This window comes from Amblyomma americanum, chromosome 1 (genome assembly GCF_052857255.1).
Source record: "Amblyomma americanum isolate KBUSLIRL-KWMA chromosome 1, ASM5285725v1, whole genome shotgun sequence".
Taxonomy (NCBI): Eukaryota; Metazoa; Arthropoda; class Arachnida; order Ixodida; family Ixodidae; genus Amblyomma; species Amblyomma americanum.
The window spans coordinates 494,786,071-494,799,680 of record NC_135497.1 but is presented as its reverse complement, the minus strand read 5'-3'; positions in this window follow the sequence as shown (position 1 = coordinate 494,799,680).

Below are 13,610 nucleotides of genomic sequence, written 5' to 3'. Positions count from 1 at the left end.
TAGTCCCTCAATTATCCCTTTCCTCACGCCGTGGTTCAAGTGTCTGGCGATATGTGAAACAGATACTGCGCAATTTCCTTTCCCCAAAAACCAATATTCATTTCACTTTTCAACCCTGTGTTAGTGAACGGCTAATAATAATAACAGTAATAATTGGTTTTGGGGAAAGTAAATTGCGCAGTACCTGTCTCATATATCTTTGGACACTTGAACCGCGCTGCAAGGGAAGGGATAAAGGAGGGAGTGAAAGAAGAAAGGAAAGCTCGATGGCCCTTTGACGTGCGTGGTGGTGGTGAGAGAGAGAGAGAGATGTGGGCTGCATGCATTACCGCTGGCAATGTTGTGGCTGACACGGGGCAGTGCAGCAATTGGCCGACGCGTTCAATGGGTGCGCAAGCTCTCGCGATCAACCGTTAATAAAATCCCCAGGCGGTCGAAATTTTTCCGAAGCCTTCCACTATGGCACCTCTTTGTTCCTTTCCTTCTCTTTCCCTCTAACCCTTCCCTCACGGCGTGGTTCAAGTGTCGGGCGATATGTGAAACAGATAATGCGCCAATTACCTTTCCCAAAAACCAATTTTCAATTTAATGATAGGGAGTTCCGAACCCGACCGTGGCGGCTGCGTTTTTATGGAGGCAAGACGCTAAAGCGCCAGTGGGCTGTGCCGTGTCAGTACACGTTAAAGATCCCCAGGTGGTCGAAATTATTCGGGAGGCCTCTACTACGGCACCTCTTTCTTCCTTTCTTCTTTCACTCTCTCCTTTATTCCTTCCCTTACGGCGCAGTTCAGGTTTCCGCCCATTTACCAGACAGATACTGCGCAATTTCCTTTCCCCAAAACAAATTATTATAATATTCCTGCGAGGGTGGCCGCGTTGCCTATCCAGTGTGCGCATGACCCTCAACGTTACACACGTAAAGCCCCGTCTAGTTGCTCAATACACCACAGTTGCTCAATACACCACGACTAGCAGTTGATTTCAATAACTATTTTGTGTCTCAGGCAGACGTTAGCTACAATTTTATGAACATGAAGTGTCTTGACTCGCGGGTTGTTTGCAGTGCTTTCTTGTCTCCAACTGATGCGAACGAAATCAAAAATTGTCTTCTAGCTTTGCATAACAGCAAGTCGTGTGATATTGATGACCTGAAAATTTCACCAGTAAAATATGTCGCTGATGTAATTAGTCCTGTGTTAGAATGTATTTTCAATAGCTGTATTGAACACGCAGTGTTCCCTAAGAAAATGCAGTTTGCCAAGGTCACAGTTATTCACAAAGGTGGAGACAAAACAGTCTGTCAAATTATCGTCCAATATCTATTCTACCTGTTTTTTCAAAGTGCTTCGAAAAGATCTTATTCAACCAGATATCTAGTTTTTGTGACAAAAATAACATAATAACGCCCAGTCAGCATGGGTTTAGGAAGAACCTTTCGACGGAAACCGCGCTGCTGACACAAAAAGAGCTAATTTTAGAGTCTTTCGAGCAGAAACTTCTCACTCTTGGCATATTCATCGATTTTTCAAAAGCGTTTGACCGCATTAACCACAAAATAATGTTAACTAAGCTCGAGCATTACGGTTTCCGCGGACAGTTTCTTGACATAATTCAGTCTTACTTAAGTGCTCGATCGCTACAAGTAAAAATAAACAATGATTTATCTGATATTAGACACATCGTTTCTGGTGTCCCGCAAGGTAGCATCTTGGGACCAATGCTGTTTCTTCTTTATGTTAATGACATCGTCTGTATTATTAATCTTCCAACCTTTGTGATTTACGCTGATGACACCACTTTATTCTTTAGAGCTGCACAGCTGCCAGATCTTGAGAAACAAGCCACAAAATGTTTACAGTCACTCCAAGAATGGTCTCAAAATAAATTGTTAAACATAAACACTGCAAAAACGAAGGCCGTGCTTTTCCGGCCTCGTAACAAGTTGACAAACGGTCCCTGCGGTCAAAAGTTTAGGTGTTATTTTTAATGAGCATTTGAGTTGGAATGATCACGTTGACATGGTGATGAACAAGCTGTCAAAGGTTGTCGGTATTTTGTGTCGACTGAGATATTTCATGCCAAAGAGTATCAAGAAAATGTTGTATAGTGCACTTTTTTCCTCTGTTATAAAATATTGTTTTTTGGTGTGGGGGTACCACGTCTTTTACAAATAATAACCGCTTGTATCTTCTTCAAAAGAAAGCTGTTCGAAATATTATGAATGCTCCTCGACTAGAACACACCGAACCGTTTTTCAATGAACTTCGAATCATCCGTTTGCCACAGCTGTACGATGTTTTACTTCTACAACGGTATAAAACCGGTATTAATCACAATAATTGCAATATGCTAAATCTGTCAAGATTACAATGCAATGAGCCAAAGTACACTACACGTGCGACACCCAAATGGTATATGCCTAGGATGCGAACAAATTATGGTTATCAAATGTTGAGCTACACTCTCCCACATGAACTAAATAAGCAGTCCGAATTGATGTACAGCTAATGCCAAATATGTTACTTTTGTTCATTTCCTTTTTTCTATCCCTCGAAGTGCTAACATGTTGTGTACCACTGCAATGCCCTTGTGGAGTGCGTCGGCCTCGTCAAGCCTTCCCAATGGCTTTTTGTCGGCACACCCAACATCGTCATGATGTTAAATAAACATGATTGATTGATTGATTGAAACCACGTCGAGCAGTAGTTAAAAGGCAGATAGTTCTTTTTCTACATCCGTACATGATGCGGATGGTACACCGCGCAATGGAGCCAAATATTCCTGGCGACTATGCGCTGCTTTTTACTACGCAGAACGCTCATAAATGCACTAATATTCTAAACAAATGCAGTACTTTTTGCTCTACTTCGTCAATGCTGGAGCCCAAGTTACGAGACATTTCTCTGTACCTCACATACTTCGTTTATCTTCAAATTATTCTTTGCATTTAATTGACTTTTATCGCAAAAGATGCAATATTGCAAGGGCAGCTTACAGCATCCCAAGCCTACGTCGTAATTGAGAGAGCAGCCGCGGATTACCAAGGCAGGAAAGTAGTAAATATTTGGGAAAAGGCCGCCACCGACTGGAAAACGTTGAAGCAAAGAGCGTTAGCTGTTTGGTTTACTAGAAATGATAAGAATGAGATTAAATGGAGGTGCATCCATTGTTCTTCAAAGAAACTGTGGTAGTGAAACGTATCGGCGAAACGAGCGCTTCTGAGAGGAGCTCCCGAGGGAGACAGCTCATTACGGATGGATGTATGCATGGAACACAAGAGTGTCTACTTTGAAAATGGGGGGATTGCCACCATGGTCAGCTACGCGTGCACGCACGCCGCCTAGCGTAGTGATCCACGCCTAGCGCCATCTATCAGAAAAAGTACGATGCACGTCTACCCGTTGTCGAGTTACACCCCCTCAAGATACGTCCCAAACAAAACTTGCTTCGTTTGGGGGGGGGGGGGTCTAGGTGGGCCTACAATTTGGCTTGCGTTGCGGCATGATAACGCTTGAATTAGTAATTGCATGTATAGAATGCTTACCTATTCTTTAATTGTGTTTTTATATATTGTGGGGACCTGCCCTGCAGTCCCCTGAGTTTGCTTTCCCGCGAGGCACCGTGCAGCGACTGTCTCACCTCGAGGCTGAACGCATTCCCTTGTCAGTTCCATTAACTGGCAAGAGAGGGCGCCAGCATCGCTGCGGGGGAGACAGCCAAAGCCCGCGCGCGAGAGAGGGGGCAGGGAGGCTTCGGCTGGGATCGACGGCCTGAGCGGACGCGTCGCTGGCCGCTCCGCTCTTCGCCGTCGGGGCGAGGAAGCGACGGGGAGACAGGCTCCCGTACTCGTCCCGTCCGGCCTTCGGAGTATATATCCCTTGCCCTAGCGCGGGCGAACATTCGCTCGGAACCTTGCTGGTGAGTCGGACGTCCTTGATTCATTAGCGTACCTTGTTGCTAGCTGGCGTTATTGTTTCTGTAGCAATAAATGCCTGTTTGTGTCACCCAATGTGTCGTTCCTTTGTTCCCCCAGAGCAAGGCCCGCCGTGGTCGGCGAGCGCTCGGTAGCGTACGCGATCACGGGGTGGGGTCCGGGCGGCTTTGAACCGCGTCAGCCGCGATTGAGTGGGGAGAAGGTACTTATCTCCCCAAGCAAACCCCACAGTGTATAGCGCAACCCTTAGGGTTTTATCTGCAATATATATATATATATATATATATATATATATATATATATGTGTGTGTGTGTGTGTGTGTGTGTGTGTGTGTGTGTGTGTGTGTGTGTGTGTGTGTGTGTGTGTGTGTGTGTGTGTGTGTGTGTGTGTGTGTGTGTGTGTAGCGGTCCCTTAACGGTACACTTCTGCCTCCATTTCATCCCCTGACGTACGCTGCAGGTGGTTGTTTCTACAAGGCTGTTGTAGATGGCGCTAAAAGTCCCAATGCGAGATGTGCTGTTTTGTAGTTGCTGCCACAGATGGCGCTGTGAGCTCAGGGTGGTAGCAGGCCCCACGAAATCTCTAAACATGATAAGTAAGAGCTAACGCTCTTAAAAAACTGCCACACTGACTTGTTCTGCCCTTAACTGTAGAGCAAATGTCTACATTTTTGGGCTCCGATTATTTCTGCAAAATTTGTGTGAAAATTTTTAACCTTTCACTCCGCACATTCCAGCTCCACCTCGGCGGAGCATTTCGATGGTGACGAAATGCAAAAAATTGCAGGTGGTTTAGCTCTGGTTAACCCTGGTCGAAAGCGAAAAGCTGCGTCTTCCTGGCTACGTTTGTGCTCGAGCGACCGTAGCAGTATCCACGGCAGGCGTCCTCCTCTCCGCGACTCCGTGACGGAGCGCACATCTGCCTCTCCCCACGGCAGGCGTCTCATCGATCACACCTAGCGTTCCGCTGAACGCATCAAAGGGCACCGGCGTTTTATTCAGAACCCACTTTCATGACCGGCGCATGCGATGCCGGCAGACGCTTTCCCGCTTGACAGAACGTCAAGGTCAAAGCCCAAAGTCGAGATAGAGTAACAGCCGCTTGTGTCGCTGCTGTAGCTGATGTCCTGGGTCTAACCTGACAACCACCAGTTATGCTCAAGGTTTGACCTCTAGCTACATTCAAGGTCAAACTTCCGGCCACGCTGACGGCTCGAAAAGCTGGCGTAGTGAAGCTTTTCGCTTCAAAAGGGGAACGCTCAATGGCGGTTGAAGTAAGCGGTCGCGCGTCGCATCGGCACCGCAAATTTTGACCAATTTCGACCCGAGCAACCTTTTCTCGACACCCGATTTTATTCGGTACGGAAAGATCGCACGTGTTGGATCCGCTGGATACCAAATTTCATGCGGTAGAGCCAATTTTCGTCTTTCTACCGGACTTGAAATTTGCAAAGGTGGCCGTTAACGCTGACGGGGCGCCTAGGCCTAGCTCGACATCAGAACAGCAAAGGTCGCTAGGCCTATCGACGACGCCGACGTCTAGCATCGACGCCGCTTCGAAGACGGAAATATGGTGGGGCCCAGCCAGTGGTGCGTCACTCCAACCACCAAACATTCTTCTCAACGAATTCCAAGAGATGGATTAAGACGACATAGGCGACGCCGACTCCGGAAGTAAGGACGGTATCCTGTCCGACTCCTCGTCGCAGCAAGCCGGGTACAGCGATGATGCCAGCTTGGAGCTTGTACAATGCAAGCTCAAGAGAAAACTTCAGAGGCGAGGACAATAGAAAGGCACCTGAACTGGCCCGGCCGCCCATCCTTACGATGGAAAATTACCAGGTGATGCGACCAGCTGCAACAAGGATGGACTGAGGGAGCAGAGTAGGCTTAGGCGAAGAATGCCGCCGCTCCCCAGAGGCGACTTCAAAATCATTATTCGACCTAGGAATAAAATCCCGGTGAAATCACTCACCACCCACCAAGCAACACGCGCCATTGTCATGGCGTGCAACCTACAACGCAAGGATGAGGACCTAGTTGAAGGCTTCACAACGGATCCAATATTATCGCTAGCACCCCGCACGAGCTAACGACTCAGCTGGTGCGGCACATTTCCCGTCTCAAATTTGCCGGAGAGGATTACTGTATAAACGCTTACGTGGCAGATCCGCAAGACATCGTCCGCGGCGTAATCCACAGTGTAGACGCAGGTACGTCTCCCGAAAAGCTCAAAACACACCTACGAGTCAGAACTCAAGCAGTGATAATACCCCAGGCAAGGATGCTCGGAAAATCCAAGACGACACTGATCACGTTCGACGCCCCGATCTTGCCGAAATTCGTCATCTACTACGGAGGTGAAGTACCATGCATGCTATCAGTACCGCCCCACGAGGCAAGTGTGCTACGTCTGATTTCCAGCAAGGACACCGCTCCGACGTGTGCGGCACACCGATAGCTACTGCGTGTGGACTGTGCGGAGTTCAAAACCCATCCGTCTACCAGGTGTGTGAGCTCAGTTGCGTAATATGCGGTGAGGCACACCGCACCGAATGAAGGGAGTGCTGGGACAGATTGAAGAAACCAAGGCCATAACCCATCACAGACAGAGGCCGCAGCGACCAACGCGGGCGACCACGCAAGGTATTGCTCAGCTCAGAGGGAGAGATGTCGAGGAGCAGATCGACGTCCAATTCCTTCCCCTCTCTGCCCCCAGCCGACCCACAGGAGGGGGACAAACAAGGGAAGAAGAAAAAAAAAGCTTCCCCAGAAAAGTGGCAGCAAAGTAAACTGGGCTGCTGCCACTCCTTCGAACTCGGTAGGAAAGGCTAGCAACACAAAACACATAAACATCACAAGTAATCGCGTCGGAGAACCGAAAGACGCGAATAGCGATTTGCTCAGACGTTATCTATAACTCGCTCGAATCAAGCAAAAGGAGCTCGAACGCAAAGTTGAGGAACTCACAAAAGCATTTAAGGAACAACAGCGGCCACTCGGAACCACTAGAGCCCTTCCAAAAAGGCAACCACGGGCATCCAGCGCGGGAGACCTTGAAACGCGAATGCAAGAGAAGATGCAGCAAAGGATGCAGGATATGATGCAGCAGATCCAATTGCAAATGAAACAGATGCAAGCACAGTTCCAACGGCAGACAGATATCAGGGGTCAAGAGCGCCGTTCGAAAACAAAGCCATGCCGAAAAAATTAGGGAAAGAGCGTGCAACCGTCCTGCGCTAACGGCTTTCGCCAGAGAACAAAGCAACAGCAGCAACGCGTAAACATGACCAACACACGTCAGTAAGAACAAGAGTACTTAGATATTTGGCAACAGAACTGCAGAGGCTACCGCAAAAAGCAGGGCCTCATAAAAGAATATACTGGGTCTCCCCGCTAAATTGGGCCAAAGGTTAAAAAATAAATTATTAGACACAGGCGAGTTAAACCAGCTGCCTATAATCACAGCTATCTTGTGCACGACAGGCAATTTTTGTTTCGCAATTATTTATGGTCTAATTAATTTTAATTATCTAAATTTAAAAATATTGACTTCAGACAACGAATTGCTTTTGAAGATTTGTCGAGCACCTTCTGAGACCCTCATATCATCATTGACGATAAGGAAACCCTCACGTGTGTTTTTTTCCAGCTCCAATGAAAGGCTGCGAAATACAAAACTAAACCACGTGACTAACTCATTCGCGCGCCACGATCGTGCTGCTCTCAAGCGTGGTTTGAGCAAACAAAATCACCTGCAGCCTTGACTCGACTTTCCTGCAGCAGCCGCAGGCCGTTATGTTGGCGGCGGCAACTTGCACCGACATGTGTGATAACTGGCGGGCGCAGACGAGAAGCCGCCGTCAACATATCGGCCTGCCGCTGCTGCGGGGTCTTCGAGTCAAGGCTTCAGGTGAGTTTGTTTGCTCGAACCACGCTTGGGAGCAGCACGATCGTGGCGTGCGAATGCGTTAGTCACGTAATTCATTTTTGTATTTCGCGGGCTTTCATCGCAGCTGACAAAAAAGGTGATGGTTTTCTTACCGTAAATGATGGAATAAGGTTTGTTGGCAATTAGTTCTCTAAAGTCAATGTTGAATATCTTAGGTAATTAAACTTATTTAAACCAATAATTAATAGGGAAACAAGAATTTCCTGTGGTGCGCAATATAGCTGTCACCAATAAGCAACTGATTTCAGTCTCCTGTTTCTAATAATTTATGTTTTAACTCTTGGCTCAAGTTGGCTGGGACATCAGGTATAAACACACGACTCACACGCCCCGATGTAATTGCGCTGAAGAGACTGGAATCACGCCTTCTTTACAGGTGTACGAGGTTTACGACAGTCAAAATGAAGATGAAGCGGCCATCCTTGTCATCAAGGACATCACCGCCATCGGGCACGATACCATCGCCGACAGCGACATATACGCGTCACGGGCTTGTAAAAATCGTTCCGAAAAAGCGACAGGGAGGAAGCACGTTCGTACTGAACGTGTACAGCCCGCCAAGACAATGAAAAGCCAAATTCTACTAAATCTTTCACGGAGCGCACAAGAACATTAGTGGAGGTAGCGGAATACTTTCGCTGCAGCCAAATCACAGATCCCGCTACCACCACGCCGGACCTGACCATCGTAAGGAAGAGGAAGCAATCACAGTGGGTAAACCCGATGGAAAACCTAGGCCGTGATCACTATATGCTGCGGACGCAAATATCATTGAACAGGATAAGACGCCAGTTTGGACAAGCAAAAATCACAGACTGGAACGCGTTTCACTGGCGTGCAATCAATCTGAAGGCGGTATCCAATCACTGGAGGAATGGAGCGGCATGCTGAGAGAAAGGCCATAAAATGGGCAAATGTATAAGGAGAACAACAACAGCGCCCGCAGTAGAGGGGCACCTCCTCAGATCATGGGAAGCCAGACGCAAACTCACCAAAAGATGGAGGAAGCAAAACATAACAGGATAATAAAACTAACGATAGCAGAAATCGCGGCAAAAACTGAAGAATACGCAACGCAACTCGCGAAGCAAAATTGGGAACAACTCAGCGACTCCCTTAGGGGAACCCTAGGCACGGCCAGAACATGGAATCTGCTAAAAGCACTAAACGATCCGACCAAAATCAAATCGGAAAACATTTAAGCTACCCCACTGGTTCATCCACTTCCCGCGTAATCTGGCACCGCCGTCCTAGAGAAGGCACGAGCAAAATGTTTCGGAGATCACAACCCGCCGCCATACCAATGGACGTATCGGGGAGCCGAAAACTCGACACGACTGTCCCATAACTGCGCAGAAGTTTACGCGGCCGTACAGAACACGTCCAAAAACACGGCAGCAGGAGCGGACAGGGTCCATAACTGCCCGATCCGAAATCTGAGCGACGACTTCATACAAGAGCTCGTAAGTTATCTCAACAAGCACTAAGAGGCGGAGACGGTTCCGGAAGGTTGGAAACACGCCGAAGTAACAATGATACCTAACCTGGTAAAAAGCTCCAAATAGAGAATGTCAGGCCCATCTCGATCACGTCGTGCCTTGGCAAGCTTTACAAGGGGGCGGTGACGCTAAGACTGCAAAATTACTTTGAAGATAACGACCATGTACCCCATATCATATTCGGCTTCAGAGCAAAGCTCTCGACGCAGGACGTGCTCCTCCAAATACAGGAAGATATACTCCGAAACGTACCCCGAACGGGTGAAAATGTTATAATGGCCCTGGACATCAAAGGGGCATTTGATAACGTAAGTTATGATAGTGAACTTTACGGGCATAGACGACCTCGACTGCGGACGCACAATCCACGGCTATGTAAAAGCGTTCCTGTCCGATAGAACCACCACCATCGGTTTAGGAGACCTTCAATAGGACAAAATTCTCACGACAAACAAGGGAACCTCCCAAGGGTCCGTCATCTCACCAATCATCATCATCATCATCAAATATTTTCTTTTAAAGGCCCCAATGGGGCATTCAATTAGAAGGGGGGGGGGGGCGAAAAATGGTAATAACGGGTCACAAGGGCAGAACACAAATATGAATACCCTTCAACTTAACTATGATTGGCCTAGCTCAAAATCTAGAAAAAAACGAAGGCATCAGCAACGCCATGTACGCCGACAGCTTTACAGTATGAACAAACACGGGCTCCTTTGGGGAAAAGGAAGACAGGCTACAGGAAGCGGCTTTCTGTGTAAAGCAATATTTCGGAAAAAGACGACTCGCCTGCTCGACCGAGAAATCGGAACTGCTGCGAATCTGGAGAGTCGAGCAAAACCGGACCGTCCGAACTAGTGAGGACCTGAAACTGAAGGTCTACCTGGAAGGAACGCCTACACCGTAAAAGACAAATACGCTTGGGCATGTGGGTTCAATCTAACCAACGCAGTACTCACACTTTCACCCTGCTCAAAGCAACAACACTGCATGTCGCACGCATTATCGCCCGCATCACTAACAGGCGGCATTAAATGCGCGAAGAGGGCACACTAAAACTACTCAGAAGCCTGGTCGTTAGCCGAATCACGTAGAGCCTACCCTACCAGTTCCTCAACAATAGCGAAATACAACAAGCGGATGCCCTGCTGCGCAAAGCGTACAAAAGAGCGCTCCGACTGCCGCACAACACGTCTACAGAAAAACTCATTGCCCTGAGATTGCAAAACACATTCGAGGAGCTATGGTAGGCGCAGATTGAGTCACAAAAACTCAGGCTGCTGCAGACAAATACTGGAAGAGCGCTCTTCCAGAATCTCGGATACCGCGAGCAGATGCGATATAATGACGAGGGTGGAAAGTAGGCCGACGAGCTTCGCAAGTCCCTCAAGGTAGTGCCGATACGAAGGAACATGGACCCCAACCCCCACCGAGGGTGAAGAAAAGCGAAGGCCGAATTGATCCGGAAAATATACGCTTCTCACAACACGGTCGTGTATGCAGACGCCTCCTGAAGAGGAGGAGACACCAAAATTACAGTGGCCACTGTGGTCGATTCATCTCTGCGCGAAATAAGCAGCGCGTCTATGCGAGACTGCACGGTACCAGAGGCCGAGGAAGTAGCGGTTGTTCTAGCGGTGGCGGAGGGCTATAGATCCGAGCGGTCGCTAACAACACTCACGGTCTCAAGCAGCCTGCCGAAATTACATGAATGGCAGGATAGGTCGTATAGCGCTCCGTATTCTTATCGAAGCGAGCGACAGATTGAAAAAAAAAACGCGAAGAAGAACACAAGACCACACACAAAATTGTGTGGGTACCAGCACACACGGGGTGGCAGGGAATCAAGAGGCCGACAGGGTACCTTGAGGATACAAAACTTTCCGAGTGTTTGATGAGAACTCGGAACTCGTGCCAGCACCCAAAGAATACTCGGCCATGCTACAAAACTACAAAGGCAGAAGAATCCAATATCCCCCGCAGCACAAATCTCTCAACAGAGAAGCTGTCGCTTGGAGACAACTGTAGACAGGTTCTTACCTAAACCTACACATACTAAACGAAATACACCCTATGATACACGCGGACAAATGTCTCTGGTGCGATGAAAAACCTACACTACATTACAACACATGGGCCTGTCAAAATATTGACGTAGTCCCCAAAGTACAAAACCGGAGAGCAGAGCAATGGGAGACATTGCTGTCCAGCGACCGCTGTGCAGACCAACAAAGTCTGGTACAGCGAGCTCAACTGCCGGCTGTGGCCAGCGGAGCCCTGTACTGAGGGCAACCGACCATTGAATAAAATTGGACAAGCTCCTGGCGATACAACCAAGGAGAGAATATCTCCGAAGATGCCTCAAAACCGCAGAATAGAGTAAAGTTTTCTTCTCCTCCTCCTCGCTTCCAAACACGTCCATGTGCTGTGCTATATCAATGCACGTTAAAGATCCCCAGGTGGTCGAAATTATTACGGAGCCCTCCACTATGGCACCTCTTCTTCCTTTTTTCCTTCACTCCCTCCTTTATCCTTTCTCTTATGGCGCGGTTCGGATGTCCACCGAGGTATGTCAGACAGTTACAACGACGTTTCCTTTCCTCAAGATTAATTTCCATTTCTTTGCTCCGCTGCACTGAGCTTTGGAATAATTTTTTAATTCGAAAGCATTACTACTTTCCTTACGAGAAAAGCCAGTGGCGTGTGTCAGTGTTTGTGCTCAAAGAAGGTACAGAGAACTCGGCGATAGCAAGAAAAAAAAGTTCTCAGTGTTGGCAGAGAACTCCGCCAACACTGCGACCCGCCGTGGTGGACCAGTGGATAATGCTTCTGACGATACGGATGACTTTGCGGTTCCCCAGGAGAGTCTGCGGAGAATACGTGAACATAAGGAGGCACAGGGAGCAGCCGAGACGGCGGAAGAAAGGGAGGAATGTCTCGCTAAACGGCGCCGTTCAGAGGCAGCCAGGCCAGAACGCCGAGCGGCTGTTGCAGCTGCCGTCTCGACACCGGAGACGCCGTCATCTGATCATGAAAAACAACAAGAAGCATAGGCCAAACAAACGACTAAAGCATAGCATGACAAGACTTTGCCAGACTAAACCATCGTGGAGCTACCCCTTCTCCCTCGGTTTAACCATATCTAAACCACCGTTAATTTTTAAGCCTGGCGTTTTTTGCTTCCGGCAACCACACGAAAACACACCGGAATCCTTGGCGTAACCTTTAAACAAGTGAAATTTACTTATATTACCGTTTATTACTTCACAACGACATTCACAATTCCTCTATGATCAGTAAGATTAGTTCATGATGGAGGCAAAACGCAAACAAATATGCCGCTTGCTAGCTGGACCATCGCCAGCGCCGCCCTCAGGGTGAAGACACCGCTCTCGCTGGGCACATGTTGGGTCCCATTTCACCGTTGAGTTGCATTGAGCGCAATGCGGCGGCCCACCGTTTCGAAGAGAAAACTGCAGCTGCCTCGTGGAATTCAGGAAATGTCATGTTCTGCTAATATAGTGTGATACCAGAGATGGTTTGAACAGTGAATAAGAGGTAGGTAATTTAAAGTATACTATCTTTCTCAGCTAATCTGCCGAGAAAGTCGGCGCCTTCTGAACCATCGGTGCACTCATGCATATTGGTTCTCTTCTGTAGCGTTTTTTTTGCGCTGTGTTCCTTCATAATAGCATCGTTACAACATGCGTAGCATATTCCAGTGCAATTTCTTGACCGCGATACTCTACATTTCAATTACTTTTCCAAAAATCAAGTTTTCTTAATTCGCGCCATGAAATCAATGCGAGAAGATGCGTTCTATGGCTGCTAATTTAAATAATTATGAGGATGCAAAGATAATTTGTGCATAATTCCTCCGTCCCCAGCAGAAATTGTTCTGGAAAACAAGTATTTCGCACGCCTTATCTCTCATACTTTGGGGTTAACTGTTGGTCAGGCTGTCTGGTTTGACCTGCGATTGGCTGGTTTGACCGCGCGCTGTCACGAGCAAAGCCAAATAGCCGGCGCACTTTAATTGTGTATGCAGAACGCCCGGGAACAACACAGTAATACTTGGTCTCTGCTGCATCACGCACACTATATACGAGCTCACTTCAAGCAAAGGGGCGTAACCTGTTTTTGCCTTGGTATTGCAAGTTTTGTGCGTCCTCCGTCGCATCTCTTCTTGCGAATAGAGGCGCCTCGTCGTTAAGCATCGCGGCCT